This window comes from Cryptomeria japonica, chromosome 2 (genome assembly GCF_030272615.1).
Source record: "Cryptomeria japonica chromosome 2, Sugi_1.0, whole genome shotgun sequence".
Lineage (NCBI taxonomy): Eukaryota > Viridiplantae > Streptophyta > Pinopsida > Cupressales > Cupressaceae > Cryptomeria > Cryptomeria japonica.
The window spans coordinates 370,980,238-370,999,717 of record NC_081406.1 but is presented as its reverse complement, the minus strand read 5'-3'; positions in this window follow the sequence as shown (position 1 = coordinate 370,999,717).

Below are 19,480 nucleotides of genomic sequence, written 5' to 3'. Positions count from 1 at the left end.
AAATGCAAGACAACCCCTTAATCCTACATTCATTTTATGCACCAAAACCAAATGTGTTTTAACCAATCATTCCCTATCTACATGCTCTTTATCCTTTTCCATGACAATGCAATCTTATTGCAAGGGTATAATCCATCTTTACTAATCCATCTAAACTTACTTCAATCGCATTTAATACTAATATGATCTCATTCCATCTATTATGATTATCTACTCATAATGTATAAAATATATTTCCTTATTTCTTTACTTAAGCATGAGCAAGCACAACATCACAATAATCCTTCAATCATAGAGTACATTTATTAACTTGAAAACATATAGAATTAAAAATCCATTACTTTTAATACAAGTGCATGGCATTCATCATATAAAACTCATTTACTATTCATCTAGCATGATATACATTCAATTACTATGCAAATCAATCCATTTCCTTAATCCTACATTCATTTTATGCACCAAATCCAAATGTGTTTTAACCCATCATTCCCTATCTACATGCTCTTTATCCTTTTCCATGACAATGCAATATTATTGCATGGGTGTAATCCATCTTTACTAATCCACCTAAACTTACTTCAATCTCATTTAATACTAATATGATCTCATTCCATCTATTATGATTATCTACTCATAAAGTATAAACTATATTTTCTTATTTCTTTACTTAGGCATGAGCAAGCACAACATCACACTAATCCTTCAATCAAAGAGTTCATTTATTAACTTGAAAACATATAGAACTATAAATCCATTACTTTTAATACAAGTGCATGGCATTCATCATATAAAACTCATTTACTATTCATCTAGCATGATATACATTCCATTGCTATGCAAATCAATCCATTTCCTGTTAGCTATATTCTAAGGCCTCAATACCTTTTAATCCCAATTTTCTTTTACATTCCATTATACATCTTCAAAATTACATAAAATAATACAATTAAACCATATTGCAACTCCTATTCCATTTGAAGGTAAATAAGATCACATCCTTACAATAATACAATTACATCTCTAATGTCTTATTATAATTTATGACATAATCCTAATTTCCAACTACTACATACAAGAATATTACATTACATGAACTCCATTATATTCATTACATAAATTTTCTACAAGGTACATCCATAATCATCATGAAGAAGAATCCATATCCACACACGAAGAATCCAAGAGAACATCTCAAAGGCTAAAAAGAACCAACCACCCCCGCGCTAGGAGATGACACAAGTTCCCAACACACACTCTAAACCTAAAATGGTACCCTAACTAAAGAGACTAACCACACAAGGACTCTCATGCAAGAACCCACACATTACTACAAAAATAAACTCCCAGAGGTATACAACTTAACAAGACATAAATGCTTCCAACAATGCATAATTATAAATCATCAAGGTGGACACATGTAGGAGTGGAGTGTCATCACATGTCATCCTCATAACATAAGGAACTAGCCTGATGGACATGTGGACCCATCTCAACGTATGAGAGACTAAGGGAGATTATCTTATCGTCTTCATGGCCTTCTCATGCTTATCCTTAAACATCCTCCCTAGAACTAAGTCGTGAGGCTCAAATCAATTTATTATCTTATTAATGAATCTAGCTACCCAACCCATCAATTATTAAGTTATCACTTATTTATGAATCATGGTAAACTTCAATGTGCCCTAAGGTCTAGTCTTCATGCATCCTTACAAGGAACCTCAGGCAAGCCTATCTCTCGTGACTCTGGTCATCACAAGGAAGCCCACTTCCCCTAATATGGCCCAACAATAAATCACAAGAGACTGTAAACCATAATAAAACATGAAAATATAGCATACACAAGAACATCCACACATACTATTGCAACATACACAAGGTTACAACAACATCAAATATAACAAAATGAGCCTCTTGGCCAATAAATACAAGGCATAACCAAGCCATTAAATTTGTCATCAAATAAGAAGATAACATCACAGCAAGACCAATCCACTTGCTAGTCTCAAAAAAATAATATAACTTACTCATCAACATGGAGAGTCTAAAACATTCACAAAGACATGGAGAGGTAAATATACATAAAACCATCAAAATACATCAAAACTGATCAAAGCCAAATCTGGAAAATATTAGCAACCCTCAATAAAGCCTATAGTACACCAATTCAATCAGAAAAATTAATCAAAATACTTGCAAATATTTGAAAAACACGTACCCAGGAGGTTAGCGCATTTACCCAACAGGTTAGCGCATTTACCCAACAGGTTAGCGCTTTTAACCAATAGGTTAGCACGTTTACGCAACAAGTTAGCGCTTTTGCTGAAACAACACAAATACATAAATTTAACAGAAAACTTAAGAAAACTTTTGGCAAAAATTTATAAAATCATACTTAACCAAATCTCATGAAAAAAAGACCAACAAGGTCACCGAGAAATAAGGAATAAAAGGGCATAAATAAATAAAATCTAATCAAGTATAAATAAAAATATATCAAAGGTTTTCTCACTGTAAAACACATAAATAAACCAGAATAAACACTCACAGAACCTCTGAACAACCCAACAAAACACACACGGGATAATCCTATTCAGAAAGGGGATTCTAAAGCATCCCAACAACCAAATAAGTTCTCAGAGAGGAAGAAACATTTCTTAGGAAGTGTACAGAGCCGTGAACGACATTCTCAAGAAACCAAAAATATATTTTTCGGAAGCAACTATACAAAAACACCATACAATATAAAGTTTCTCCCCAAATATTTATTTCTGAAACAATATTAAAACCACTGAATAAATATTATTTTCAACCCATCTCTTGCAAACAATGTGCAGACACAAAGCATAAAGGGAAGCCATTAAAGTAAAAATGATACAAAGGCTCAAGCTCCAACCTACAACCAGAAGTGATGGAATGTAGCTGAAGAAGAGCTCCCCACAAAGACAAGCCAAAATCCAGCCAAGCTCCAGCCAAAAGCAAAATTGTAAATAAGCAGTTTTGGTCGGTAGGGAATTCATCTTTTAGGGTTGTTCGTTGGGACCCTGAGGCTTGTAACGATTAAATTCTCGCCCATTCCTACCCGTAATGGATAACCATTAACAATGTCCCGGCCTTCCTCTGGTCCTGTGTTGATAAAATTGCAGAACCCTTGGGGAAAATTGTAAAAATCGACTCTTCTCCCTCGATACTCCCTCATCTTGATGCTAGACTTCTCATTGCCTTGAAACTAGGTATGGTATACCCTGCTGAAATTGTTATTCGCCTTAACAATAAAACTTACTGTTGTTCAATTGAGTATATGGGTGGAATTGATGCCTACCATTTTTGTAAGGTTAGTGGCCATTTTAGAAGTAAATGTCCCTTATTATTAAATAAATCTTCAAAGTCTAAGACTCGGGCCTCTGGTCCCCCCCTATACCTAAAGCCTCGCCTTCTGAACCTACCCCCACTTCCCCCCCTCATGTCCCTTCCTGCCCCCGCACCCACCTGCATCTTCTCCTTCCCCCTCTCCGCTCCCCCACAACCTTCCCCCTTCCTCCTCGACCCCCTCGATGGCTAAATCCATCCTAGGCTACATAAATGCTATCAAGACGGCCCTTGCCGCTGCTCAGCCTCCTCCCTTTAATCCAACTAAACTGGTTGGTACCCCTGCTCATCTCTCAACCCTGAGGACCCTTAATGCCCAACAATTAGTGATGGAAAAAATGAGAAAAGCAGCTGAAGCTAGGAAAATTCTTGAGCAAAACCTCTTCAATTAGAAATTGGAAATTGAAGCCTCTCGCTGTCAGTTACCTAACCTTGAGGACATTGATAGGGGTGTTCCAGCTATAGTAGACACCATTGATAGGGGACATTGATAGAGGTGTTCCTTTTGGTGTAACCAATGCCCCAGCTGCATTTATGAACCTAATGAATAGTGTACTCCATGACTACTTGGACAAATTTGTTTTGGTATTTCTGGATGACATATTGATTTACTCTAGAAATGAGGAGGAACATTTAGTACACCTACAAATTGTTTTGCAAAGGTTGAGGGAACATAACTTATATGGGAAATTATCAAAATGTGCCTTCTTCGAGGAAAAGATTCACTACCTTGGGCATATAATATCAAAGGAAGGAATAGTAGTTGATCTAGATAAGATAAAGGCAATAGTAGAATGGTCAATCCCTAAAAATGTTTCAGAGGTAAGAAGCTTTATGGGGCTAGCAGGGTACTATAGGAGGTTTGTGGAAGGATTTTCTAAGATAGGAAACCCCATCACCTCATTACAGAGGAAGGGTAAAAGGTTTGTGTGGACAGAACAAAGTGATAAGGCATTCCAAATTTTGAAGGGGAAACTAACTTCAGCACCCATTTTAAAGTTACCAGATCCAAATGGACACTTCACAGTCGTAACTGACGCCTCTATCGAAGGTTTAGGAGGAGTACTTGTCCAAGATGGAGGGGTAGTAGCTTACCAATCTAGGAAGATAAAGACTCATGAAGTTAATTAAGCACCCCATGACTTAGAGTTAGCAGCGATTGTGCATGCCCTATAGAAATGGAGACACTTCTTACTAGGGAAGCCCTTTGAGTTAAAGTCAGATAACCAAGGACTAAAGTACATATATACCCAACCCCACTTAAATGCTAGACAAAGAAGGTGGTTAGAGTTTCTAAGTGAATATGATTTTGAAATTGAATATATTAAGGGGAAGGAAAATAGGGTGGAAAATGCTTTAAGTAGAAGGACACACTTGATGACTATAGCAACATTGAAAACTTCTTTCAAAAGACAAGTAATGGATGAGCAGGGACATGACCCATGGTATGAGCAAGTAAAATTGACTTTAGAATATGATCCAACCAATCCTAAGGTTGAAGGGTATACATTAAATGAAGATGGGTTGCTCAGATACAATAATAGAATCTATATTCCAAATTCAGGAGACTTAAGGAAAGTAGTCTTGTCGGAGGCTCATAATGCCCCTTATTCAGGGCACCCGAGAGTTAATAAACTTTATGCAAACCTGAAGAAGTTATACTTTTGGCAAGGGATGAAGAATGACATAGTCAAGTATGTGGCTATATGTTTGGAGTGTCAAAGAGTAAAGGCAGAACATAGACATCCAGCTGGATTGTTACAGTTACACGATGTACCTCAACACAAGTGGCAAGTTATTAGCATGGATTTTGTGCAAGGGTTGCCCATGTCACCTTCTAGGCATGATACAATAATGGTGGTAATTGAAAAACTCACTAAGGTGGCACACTTTATACCAGGGAATTTGACGGATGATGCATCTACCTTGGCTAGGCGCTTTGTTAAGGAAATATTTAGGTTGCATGGAATGCCAGAGAAAATCATATCAGATAGAGATGCTAGGTTCACTTCAAGGTTTTCTACAACTGTTCAAACAGCTCTGGGAACTCAACCAAATTTTAGCACTGCATACCATCCTGAAATCAACGGTCAAACAGAAAGGACAAATCAGATTTTAGAAGACCTACTTCGCATGTACTGCATGGACCAACAGAAGAAATGGGAAAATTAACTACCTCTAGTAGATTTTGCTTACAATAATGCATATCAAACATCTTTGGGAATGGCACCTTTCGAAGCATTGTATAGTAGGCCATGTCGAACACCTTTGAGTTGGGATAGTCTTGAGGATAGAGTAATTGTTGGACTAGATATGTTGAAGGAAATGGAAAGGAAAACTAAGGAAATTAGGCAAAGATTGAAGGAAGCCTCAGATAGGCAGAAAAGTTATGCAGACAAGAACAGGACACCAAGGGAGTTTGAGGTGGGAGAGAAAGTCTTCCTAAGGGTTAGGCCACACAAGAGTTCCATAAGGTTTGGGAAAAAGACCAAGCTTGCACCTCATTATGTTGGACCTTTTGAAATATTGGAAAGGATTAATCTAGTTGCATACCGGTTGGCCTTACCTCCCCAGTTGAGCCAAATCCATGATGTCTTCCATGTATCTCTTCTTAAAAAGTATGTACCTGATGAGAAACATATTTTGAATTGGGATGCTTTACAGGTCCAGGAAATGGGAGGAATAATGATAGAGCCGTTCAAAATCTTGGAGAGGCGCCAGTGCCAATTGCGCAAAAGAGAGGTTGATCAATGCAAAGTACAATGGAATCAATATGATGAAAGGAATGCCACATGGGTAGGCTCGTTTGGATGCATTCAATAAGTGCATCCGGACGATGCAAAAATTAAGGGGGGGAGGATGTCACAACCCTTCTTTATCACTTTTTGATTTGATACAATTCTATTATATTTTTGGTTGATCTATTGAAAATAATTAAATGAATATTATAAAAGAATAAATAATGGACCCACACACACACTTGGAGAATATAATTCAAAAGGCATTAATTGTTTTATTTTTGTTTTTATTTTCCCACTCCCAATTATCGCACATGTTGTAGGAGGAATTAGAAGCTTCTAGAGGAATCTTCAATACCTTGCATGTAACTCCCCCACTAGGATTTTAATCAATGTTTGCATGAGTCCAATATTGGAAAAGAATCTCATTTCTAATTAATTTCTCTAGATAGTGGAATTAACGGATTTTTCTTATATATTGTATGCAAGTTTCCATAAGAGGGAGTTGATTATGTTTTGAAGAAAAATCTTCCAAGTTTTAGTAGTAGGATCTTCTTTGGTAGTCTCATTTTCGTTGTAGGATTGTTAAGTTGTTCTTGAAGATTTCTCTCAAGTTGCAAGGAAGGATAAAAAAGGATAGCTAGAGGATTCAACATCGAGCTTCGATAAGCTAGGTTGTCTTTTTTGTCATCTCTCATTTACATATGAGAAATTTGTATTATAAAAAAAATAGCTTCTAGATCTTCCTTTATATAAAAATAAATAAATTATTAGATTGTAAATCTTTTTTTCTTATTTAGGGATAAATATTGAGAGGTAGAGACAAAGAGGGTGATATAGATATCTATGGGAAGAGAAAGAGAGAGTTATATGGGAAGAGAGAGAGAGAGAGTTATATGGGAATACAGAAAGAGAGAGAGAGAGAGAGAGAGAGAGAGAGAGAGAGAGAGAGAGAGAGAGAGAGAGAGAGAGAGAGAGAGAGAGAGAGAGAGAGAGGGGGAGAGGGGTAGAAATCTAGATATATATAAGGGATACAAAGAGAGCAAGGGAGTGAGATGGGGAGAGTAGAGATCGGGTGGAGGGAGAAAGACAAAGGGAAAGGGGGGAAGATATGTAGAGGAGGGAGATCAAGAGTAGGGGAGAGAGAGAAAGATGGCCCAATATATAAAGTGGGAGAGATAAAATGATTGGGGGAGAGATGTAAGGAGATAGAGGTAGAGAAGGAAAAAAAGAGAAGGAGAGGGAGGGAAGGGAGAGGGAAAAATAACTTAATAGATAGATATGGAGGGGAGTGATATGGATAGAGGGAGATATATAGATATGGAGAAGGATAGGGAGGGTAGGAGAGATAGAGTGAATAAGAGAGAGGTAATGAGATAGAGGGAGGTAGGGAAATAGAGGTAGAGAGATATGGATAGAAAGAGATAGGGAGGGGAGTAAGGGGGAGATAAAGAGAGTAATAGAGAGGTAAAGATATAAAGTGAGAGAGATGTAGAGATAATAAGTCATAGATAGAGAGGGGGGAGAGACCGGGAGATAGATATAGAGGGAACATTAATGGGAGATAAAGGTGACAGAGACAAGTAATAGAGAGAGGTGGAAAGGGGAGATAGAGTGAGATAGAGACAATGGGGAAGAAATAAGGAGCGTTTGTGTATGAGTGAGAGATAGAGATATATAGATAGTAATAAGTTATAGATAGAGAGGGGGGAGAGACCGGGAGATAGATATAGAGGGAACATTAATGAGAGATAAAGGTGACAGAGACAAGTAATAGAGAGAGGTGGAAAGGGGAGATAGAGTGAGATAGAGACAGTGAGGGAGAAATAAGGAGTGTTTGTGTATGTGAGAGAGAGAGAGAGAGAGAGAGAGAGAGAGAGAGAGAGAGAGAGAGAGAGAAGTATAAAGATATAAAAAGAGACCTATTGATAGGGAGAGTGGGAGAGGAAGAAATATGGATAGAAAGTGGGAGCGATAGGGATAGATATGACTTGGGAAAGATATAGGGAGTGGGAGAGAAATAAATGTATAGAGAGGGGGAGATGGAAGGGGAGAGGGATAGGGAGAGGAAAAAATAGAGATAGAAATAAGGAGAGAATGAGGGGTAGATGGAGAGATAGAAAGATGAAGATATAGGAAGTGATATATATAGAGAGACATATATACGTAAATTCAAGAGAGTATGAGAGGTAGAGGGAGAGATGGATTAAATAAGAGAGAAAGACATAAAATGATATATAGATAGAGGGATAGGGAGAGATGCGAAGATAGAGGTGAAGGGGAAAGAGTGATAGATAAAGGAGGTCATGGAGACAATTGAGAGAGAGAGAGAGAGAGAGAGAGAGAGAGAGAGAGAGAGAGAGAGAGAGAGAGAGAGAGAGAGAGAGAGAGAGAGAGAGAGAGAGAGAGAGAGAGAGAGTGTGTATGTGTGAGAGATATAGAGATAGAGATGGGGAGGGAGAGGTATATGGAGACGAAGATAGAGATGTAGAGAGATATAAATCAATAGAGAGGGAGGGAGATGTAGGGAGAGAAATAGAGAAGATAGAGATGTAGGAGAAAGATAGAGGAGAGGAGAGGGATGCAAAGAGACATAAAGAGAGGGAGAGATCTAGAGATAAAACTATATAACAAATATATTATATATTCTATTTAACAATTTCTAGTATAAAATATAACATTAAATAATATATAACTATAATATTAATTTAAAAAGTAGATCTTATATTATATAATAACAAAGCAATATATTATATCTAATATTGTACATAATTTTAAATATAATTATATTATATATAAGTAAATTGTACTATATAAAAATATCTTAAATATTAATTATTAAAAAAAAATTGTATTTAATAATTATATATATAATCTGTGCATATATAATTATATTGTATATAAATTAATTTGTATATTCTAGATCATTTACTGTTTGTATTATAATTAATATTTTTTATTATATATTATAGAATATAATAATAATATAATTTATGTATATGTAATATTATATAATAATGTATAATTATTTATATATAATTTATTGTGTTATATATTAATAATATAATACATTATATTTATATTTTAAAATTTGTAATAAACAATAGAATAATAAAAAAAATATTATGTTATTTTGAAAATAAATTTAAATTATATAAATGCATATTCAAATATTTTCTCATTTAATTTTCTAATATTTATTTACTTGATTTTATTGACATTTACATTAATTATATGCTTATTATAACATTTAATTAATTAATTTATAAATTAGCGAGAATATATAATTAAAAACTATAAAATTTTATTTCTTTGCAATTATGTTTTTTAAGTATATGCTTCAATGCAAAAGAAAAATAGCAAGAGTGGTATAGTATATAATTGGTTTGGAAAGCAACACTAATAAAAATATTCCGCCAATCTCATTTTTTTCATATAAAGTATTTGAGGTTGCCTGCAATGTACTAACTACGAAAAGTTGGCAAATAAGGAACGCCATTGATGGAGCCGACAGAGATTGTGAAGAGCTGACAGTCATTGATGGACATGGACATCATATTCATCTGGAAACATGTCAGACAATTTAGTATCGACAATTTGTTAATCTTAGAGGATCCGGTTAATAGTGAGAGGGGGGTGAATCAGTATTAACAACAATTTCAAACTTAAAAATTGAACTTATTAAACTTCATCAAATCAATCATAAACCAGTAATAAACTCTTTACCTTTACCAGTAATCACTGATAACCAACTGTTAAACTCATTTAAAAAAATTGCTCATCAAGCATTCATCAACATGCATAAAAGAAAAGTAAATCAAATCAATACATAAAAAACAATCACCACATGAACACCATGTTTTCATGTGGAAACCCAAATAGGGAAAAACCACGGTGGGAATTGGTACCCACAAAAATTGTGCACTCTTTCAGAATGCACCCTGGTAGGATCCTAGCTTGGTTAGAAGCTTACAAAGATGCCCTGTTAGGAACAAACCCTGTTAGGAGTCACTCGGTTAAGGGATTTAGATGATGAGCCCTGTTAGGAGCTTTGACCTGTTAGGATCAACCTCGCAAGAGGATTTAACACTCAGATGTTGAGCTACCCGGTTAAGGGATTTAGATGATGAGCCCTGTTAGGAGCTTTGACTTGTTAGGATCAACCTCACAAGAGGATTTAACACTTAGATGTTGAGATACCCGGTGAAGGGATTTACAATGTAAGGCCTATTAGGACCTACCCAGTTAATGGATTTTGACTGCTGCAACTGTTAGGGAACAACAGTGAATGATCTGGGTATAACACTTAACTGCTTGCTTGATAAAATCAAATTCTACTCCAAATCTAATACACTTTGGCACATCTCTCACACTCTGGTTCGGCTTCACAATCTTCTCAAAACCACCAACACAACAAACATCAATTGTACCGACCTAAGTAACCTTCACATATTGGTCGACTACAAAACCCTAAGACTTACAACATAGATCATCATAGATCTTTTACAACTCATTACAGATCATCATTGATCATCATATGGATCATTACAATCAATTACAAGAGTTGAATGATCATTGCATCATGATCTGATACAAATTCAAATCCTTAGAACACTCCACTAAGCACTTCACACATTCCCAAGAAATTCGCTTTTTAAACGTGCCAAAATATCATTCAAACACTTCACACGGTTCTAGTCACGTCACCTCCAACATTTGAACTTGATGTAGATCACCGCCAAACCAAAAATCATCATCGGTTAAGAGAATTATTTATTGGTCCTTAAACCCTTCTTAAAACCTAACAAAAATACAACAGAAATCGTAAACATGACTTTCGGTAACGAAAACATGATGCGATTCCGTTCAAATACATATTACAATGATAAAAACTCACATTCCAATCCGCAACACTTCAATCATCACTAATCGAGCCAGATCTAATCAAAACATTTCCTCATTTATCGGTTAAGGTCCTAATTCCCCGTTTCCTGTTTCTTTACCAGTAAGCTCTTTCCGGTAGACCAAAAAGACTAAGATGTTAAAATACAACATAGTAAACATCAGTTGCCATCAATGACAACACAAATAACTGATCAAATTCATCCAACCATGCAATCTCAATCTCTTCATCACAATGTCATCACAAACAGTCCTTTACCAGTTTAGTCATCACTCTTCATCTGCATCAATTATGCCAATCATGCCAACATTCTCCCCCTTTGGCATTGATGGCAACACCAACATAAACACCACCATATTCAACTAAAATCATGCTGCTTAGTTTTAGAACTTCTTTGTTACACTTCACTCTTTTGTCGGTTCTTCTCTTCTCCACCTGGAACTAAATCTTCATTTCTTCTCCCCCTTTTCGTTACACATCTTCTCCTTCTTAGGATAATATATTTCTTCTCCCCAATCAAATATCTTATTCCCCCCCCTTTGACAACAATGCCAAAGGTGCATATGCATCATCAGTCATCAAATCTGTTGTTGTCTTCAACATCTCTGCAAATCTCATCTAAGCTACTCCCCCCTGCGGAGTAGCCATCATTTCATCAATCCATAGTGAAATTTTTTCAATAAGAATACTTGATTGATGCATCTCCCGCATCCTAATTTTTCTTGTGTAGGGGTCTGACCCCTAATTTACCTTTAAGGTACTCAAAGGTAGTCTTCAGCAATGGTTTTGTGAAAATGTCTGCTAGCTGCTCTTTGCTTGTCACATACTCCATTCTGACTTGTTTTTCCTGTACTCTCTCCCTTAGAAAGTGATATTTCAATTCTGTGTTTATTTCTTGCATGTAATACAAGATTTTTTGAAATATTAATTGTACTTGTATTGTCACCGGTTCAGACATATTAAGTTTAAAACCTTCTAACACATGTCTCATTTAGATTGCCTTCTTGAAATTCATTGATGCTGCAACATACTCTTCCTCTATTGTTTACTGTGATACACATGTTTCTTTTTTTACTTGTCCTTGGTTTGGTTGTTTAGTGGTAAACACTTCACCGACATCGGCACTAGTATCGACATGTATCTTCACCGGTAGGAAGGATTCTTTGGTTACTGGCATTGGAGGCCGACATGAGTTCATCAGGTTATCGGTATTGGAGGCCGATATCATTTGGGAGATCTGGCAATCAACAATTAATTTTGATATTCATGTAAATATGTAATGAGCTGACATGTATATTCATTTTGTAATTATCTATGTAAGCCGAAATGAGGCATGAAAGATTGTAAGGGTATATAGGTCAGTTGATTAGATCATTTTGTGAGATGTATGAAATGTGTGGAGGGATATGAGAGTGATATTTTGTAATGAGAGGAATGTTGTAATGCAAAGATTATGTAAGAGGTTATCCTAGTAAGGGTTTAGGGTTTTAGAACCGGAACAATCAAAGCTTGAACCAGAACTCTATCAGGCATAGAAGATGCATTATATGAGTTTAGTTTTATGTTTTCTTATTCAAAGTGATTGTAGTTAGTGAGACTCCTTTGTGATGAGAAGTGTGCTCTAGGTTGTAAGCCTTCCTGCAAGTGCAGGCCCCCATATTTTTTAATATCTTTTCATATGGCCAGTGGATTGATATTGTGGGTCACAAATCCCACCATGATTTTTACTCTTTGAGGTTTTCCACGTATAATTCTTTGTGTTATGGTATTCATTTTTGTGATTCTCTTATTGATTGTTTTACTTCTTTCAATTTTATATGTACCAGTTTACGGGTTGGTGAATTCATGTTATAATAAGGTTAAAATTGAACATTCTAGTAGAACACTGATTCACCACCCCCCCCCTCTCAGTGTTCTTGGATTCCAACAACTGTTTCATGTTAAGCATCATTGCTGCAAAAATTGGTTTCCCCTCTACCTAAAGAAGAGGGCATTGAAGATGAACTAGGGGAAGAGGAGTTTCCAAATGCTTCCTCTATATGTGAACCCTCTTATAAGGCCTCTCCAAATAAGTACAAGCAGTGCAAGAGGGTGAAGCCCTCTTCTTCATGTTATTAGGTGGCTAGGGCCGGTATTGACCTATTTTGGTTTACTTTTGAGTAGCAAATAATATTGTGGTGTTGTGATGTTCTTTGATAAACTTTACTTTAGACTTCTGGTATAGGGATGTTCCCTATATTGTGTTGTGTTATTCTGGGGATGTATGGCATTGCAACAAAGACTTGTTCTTTTAATGGTTACGATTTTAGGATGGTTGGCTTTCTAAACATATACACATTATATGTATGGATAAAATTTTAACATTAAGGTTTAGATTTGATATTTTTGCATGCTTTTATGGATGTTATGGTAATGGTAGTTTTGACATGGTTTTGGTTTTGCAAACAAAATATTAATCTTCGATGTAGGTTAGTTTTGAATTTTGCAAGATTTCGTTGTTGGGTCTCTTGAGCTTTTCTCAGAGACTTCTTAGACATTTTATGTCTATTGAATTATGCATTCTCTCGCTAATTTATTTGTTGATTCAGATGTTTATTGATTAATATATTTACAAATATATATATATATATATGTGTGTGTGTGTGTGTGTGTGTGTGTGTGTGTGTGTGTGTGTGTGTGTACATACATACATACATACATACATACATACACACACACAGATATATATATATATATATATATATATATGTATATATGTATGTATATGTATATATATGCTTAGTCTTCTCTTGGTCTTGTCATATACTTTTAGCTTTATTTCTCGTGATCTGGGTCCAAGTTGCATTCTCTGTCTAGTTAGTTTTGAATCTTATCTGGTTCCAGATTCATTGTCCTCTTTCACCTTTCTACTTTAATGTATCCTTGTCGTGACTGGTTTTGTTGCTTACGGATATGGGCTAAACATGGATTTAATTTTATTCTCTAGAGAATATTTTGATAGGACAGCTATCTGTTGACTAACCTTGGTAGAATAGTAGTCTTCGGCTATTTCCTCGACAAGGTTGGCCTATACTTTGGATTGGGATTGTTACGACATTTTAGTTGATGAAGAGACTAACATCTAAACATTCTCACCTTGATTAGATAAATATTTTGGGAATGCCTTCTTTGACTTTTCATGGCTTACTTGGATACTAATGATGAGCTTAATGGTAGGACTCTAAGTAAAGGAATGACTAGTTTCAGAATGCTTATTAGTTAAGATTGTGAGTAATGATTATGCATTTAGTATTGCAATTTTAGGTTATGATGGTAAATTGATGCTATTAGCGAGCTTACTTTCAGTACTAATTTGTGTGATGAAGATAGTAGGATAGTTGGCAGGTCTGAACTTTGCTCGTATCCGAATTAAAGAAGCCTATTTTTGGAAGACAAGACAGTTGATCTATTCCTTTAAGATGATGCAAATATCCTGTAATAATCAAGAAAGATGTAATTCAAAGTTTAATGTCAATTGTATAGCTATATAGAGGTTGATCGCCACTATATGTAAACACCTAGTATGTTTCTAGGAATTGTCTTCCTTGGGAAAGACCGAAGGTTTTCTTTACCCGGTTCTTTCCTACCGATGCCCACATTGAATCGGGTTGTAATTTTTTTAAAAGATAATAAAATTATTCGGCCAATGGCTCATTATCTATAAAAAAGAAGAAGCTCTAATTAAACAATAAATCAAATAAAAATTAATCAAATCAAATCAAAATAAATATTAAATAATTAAACAATCGCACATCTCCAAATAAATAATCATAGACTCACATCACCCTATGCCAACAAAGGGGACAATCACAACTCAAGACTCTAACATTAACTTGCACTGTGGCACAACTAACAAGGTATGCAGCTTAAACCTAGAGTGTGTGAGGGAAACTATGTCATCTCCAACAACTTTCCATTGGGATAGAGACACGCTCAGACCTATGAAGCCAAGTGGAGTTGATGTCTAGTACCTACAAACCTGTATTTAACACTAAACACAACATATACAATACATACACATCACAATAAACAAACATGTGATAGAGAATTGCGATGACATATCCTGCTCGCTATGAGTTATATGACATGGTCTCTACTCACGAAGACAATCACACAATATAACATCAAAACATCGCATGGAAACATGATCATGAAATAGGGTTAGCACCATTATAACATCATGTCATATAATCTACATGAACACCAAACACATATAAATCAATGAGTCATATCGTATAACATATATCCACATAGAGTAACTAGCATCATTGATGACATCTAAGAACCAATCGTATGTCTAAATAAGTCTATTAATGCATAAATCAAAATGCGAGTCTATGAGAGGCACTACAACCCTAACCTTCACAAGAAACCAAAATAAAATTAACCCTAACTTTAAATAAACCCAAACCCTAAACTTAACTAAACCACCAAAACAATAAAACCCTAACCCTAAAATTAATTAAATATACCAAGTTGAACCCTAACCTTGAGACTAAACTACATACATTCCTAATCTTCAACCTAATTCAACAATAAACCGAATTCGACCATAAATCTAATACTTAATTAACATTGATTCTTATTGAACAATAACCTAATTAAATCTAATTGATACCTAAATCATAATGAAATCTAACTTTAATTGTAACTCTAATAGTAAACCAAATTTAACTCTAATAATGAACCTTATAAAATCTTACTCTAACCTTATATCAAATTGAACCTTCATGTTGCATAAAACTCAACTAAACCATAACACTAATCTAAATTGAACCCTAACAATAAACATAATTAAATACTAAAAAAATTGAACCCCTAACCTAAACTAATTTAAATACCAATCCTAAAGCATATTGAACCCTAACTATAACACAAAATTAATTGAACCATAACCCTAAAAAATTGAATCCCAAATGTGAACCTAATTATAACTTTAAAATATATCCAAGTTAAATAATAATAATACTAAACCTAATTGAACACTATATTAATTTAAACCCTAATTGTAAACCTAACAAACAATAAGCCAAAATGAACCAATTAACATTATACAAAATGGAACCCTCAACCTAAGCCAAATTCTACCTTAAACCAAATGAAGATATTTTAAAAAAAATCTCAATTATAAATATTCATTCTTTACAAATTATTTAAATAATTAATTTAAAATAAGTTTATGGACTTATAAATTAATAAATATTTATTTGTTTAATTTCTTTTGGGTTGCGATGCTACTAATATATATATATATATAAAGAAAGCCAAGACATATTGAGGCTTTCATTATATAATATATCTCAACAAAATAGAAAAATGAAAGCCTTGATATCTCTAGGCTTTCTTTCTTTATATATATATATATATATATATATATATATATATATATATATATATCTCTAGGCTTTCTTTCTTTATATATATATATATATATATATATATATATATATATATATATATATATATATATATATATATATATATATATATATATATATATATATATATATATATATATATATATATATATATATATAGAAGCTAGTATATTTATATTTAATATTTTATATAATACAACATATTTTATTATATGATGATACGAAAATTTATATAATATAATATAATATTGTGTGTTTCTATCTATATATATTATTTTATAGTTTTTGAATATGGGAAAACAGGCTTTGATGGGCCCCTGAAACCTAGTACAGTCAAAAATCGAAAGATAAATTTTACAACACACCTAAAAAGACATATATTACTTTATAGTTATATAATATAACATATAATAATATTATATTATATTATATATTACTATTTATTTTTAGGGGGAAAAATTAAATAATATTATAATAAATTTAGGTGTGTAAGTTATTATTTTTTATTTTTTTAATAATTTTTATATTTTGATAGTAAAAGTTTTTACTTTCTTTTTAAATTTTAGTTTTAATACCTTTTAATATATATTTTTTGATCGATAATAGTTATATTTTATTTATTTAAACTAAAAAGTACATTTGCATCAAACTTCCAAAAAAGAAACCACTCCCCCAAACCATCCCCAACCACCATCTAGTCCTACTATCTAAAACCATAGTTTTTCAAAATGTATACTGCTCAGACCCTACCCCACCCCCACATCATCCGTAACGAAATTCAAAATACGTCATGCCAAAAGTTGGTCGAAGAGTTTATCGTTTAAAAGAAAATAAAGTTTTAAGTTTATCAACTAAAAAAGAAACATCTAAACAAAAAGATGTGCCCAGAGGTACCTTGATTCAGTGAAATCCTCATCTTCCCACAGAGGCGTTTGAATCTCCAGTTCTTGCTTCTGCATCTTCGGCCACTAACCCTCGCGAAGCTGGTCTTTCTGTCTCACCATCTCTCCCACCTGCCACACCACCCACTACACCCTATCTTGCCAATTCCGCTAATAATTTTCGCGTAATCGGTCTACTGTATCTCATCTTCTCTGCCAATCTCACATCCCCACCCTCCTTTGGAATTACATCTTCGATATCCATAATCTAGACAAACATTGTCAGCCCTTCCCATCCTCGCTTCGCGTCTTCTTTAAAACAAACTCAGACTTCCTCACGATGGCTAACGAATTGAATTCACGAGTGTCTCACCTGCAACTCCCCATTCTCCTCTGGGATGCCTTCAGCAAGATTGAAACCCTACCCCGACACAACCCATTCCAGCAGGGACTCCAAATTTAACATGTACTCTTGTGGAATGATTTTCTTGAGAAATTTTCTCACTTCCTCACAGGTATAACCCAACTCCAGTCCCCACGCCATGTTAAAAGAATAAATATCTCTCTGCATTTGTATCTGTGGCCGATAACCGCCACCTCTTCACCCAAGACCAGTTGAATTGCCTTAAAAAATAATGGATCTTTTGCAAGAAACATCTTCTCAAGCTTCTTTAAGGGGACGGGTCCTCAAAAAGCTGACATTAACTTGGAAGACTACAGAGTGAAATTGGCTTCCATTTTGGTACTCACTGAACAATTGCTGAGAATTCTGATGTAATCTGTCAAAATTTGTCTTCACCAACTTATCGACTCTTCTCATTAAATGTGCGAGCATTCCTAAATTAGTATTCAATGCAACCCACTCCACCATCGTCGCTATTTTAGAAAGCATTCCACAATAAATGCTCATTAACGCGACCTTACTAAGAAGAAAAGTCAGTTGTCTGACATGAAATTTGAATTTTTTGACGTACCAACTTGGCACGTAGCCTTAACTCCATCTCACTCTTTCTTTTTTGCAGTCATGCCACCTCACTTCCCCTAGCGCGAGCTCACACGCTTCATTCGACAGCCCATCCGCAATGACATTTCCTCCTCTTTTCACATGCGAGATGCAATAATTTTGGAAAGATTTCACCTTTTCACTTATATTGTGTACATATTTATTCAATTTCCAGCACGGTGTATAGCCTTTGATCAAGGCCTGGACTACAATTTGGGAGTCACCCTCCAGGTGTACCTTTGTCAGCTTCATATTTGCTGCCAGTTCAGCTGATAGTAAGGCTGCGTGAGCCTTTGCCTCATTATTAGTGTCATATCGTAGCCTTCTTGCAATTGTAAAGAGGATCTCCCCTTCATCGTCACAAGCCACACATCCTACGCCTGAAATCCCTGGATTACCTTTTGACGCCCCATCAAAATTTATTTTCACCCACCCCCTCTCTGGTTTTGACCATTTCAACGTCTCCCCCATCCAAAGGAACATTCAAAGGATTAACCCTGGAAACCCATGAAAGGGTCTAATACCTTCCAATATTAACTTAGAAGATAGTTTCCTTATATTTTATTTTCTCTCCTTTTTAATATTAATTAGTGTTTTTATTTTTTCATCTTTACGTTTCTATTTGTTATACATATTTATTTTGTTAATACTAATCTATGGTAAAAAAATTATATTTTTATAGTATTTTATAATTAATAAGCTTTTATTTTAAATTATTTTATTTTATTTCTTTAATTATTAATTTAATGTAATCTCTAAATTTTCTATTTATAATAATAAAATTAAGTTATTTATAATTTTTGTAATTTATTTTGATAGTATTAATCTACAAATGTTTTGTGCATTCTATTTGTAATCAATTTATTAATTTAATAATAATAAATACAATGATTTTCAAAGCACAAGGTTCAAAAAAGTTGATTAATTAAAAATAGAGCTAAATTATTTAACTCCTTATATTAAAATTAAACCAAAACCACATTGAAACCTACCCTTTAATCTAATTTAACATTAAATAAAATTAAACACTAATCCTATCACTAAAACAAATATCCAACCTTAAGATGCCACTAAACTGTAAGCAAAAATTAAACATAAATCATATTAAACCCTATCCATAAACTATAATTAAAATTTAACCCTCTACCAAACACTTAATCAAATTGAAT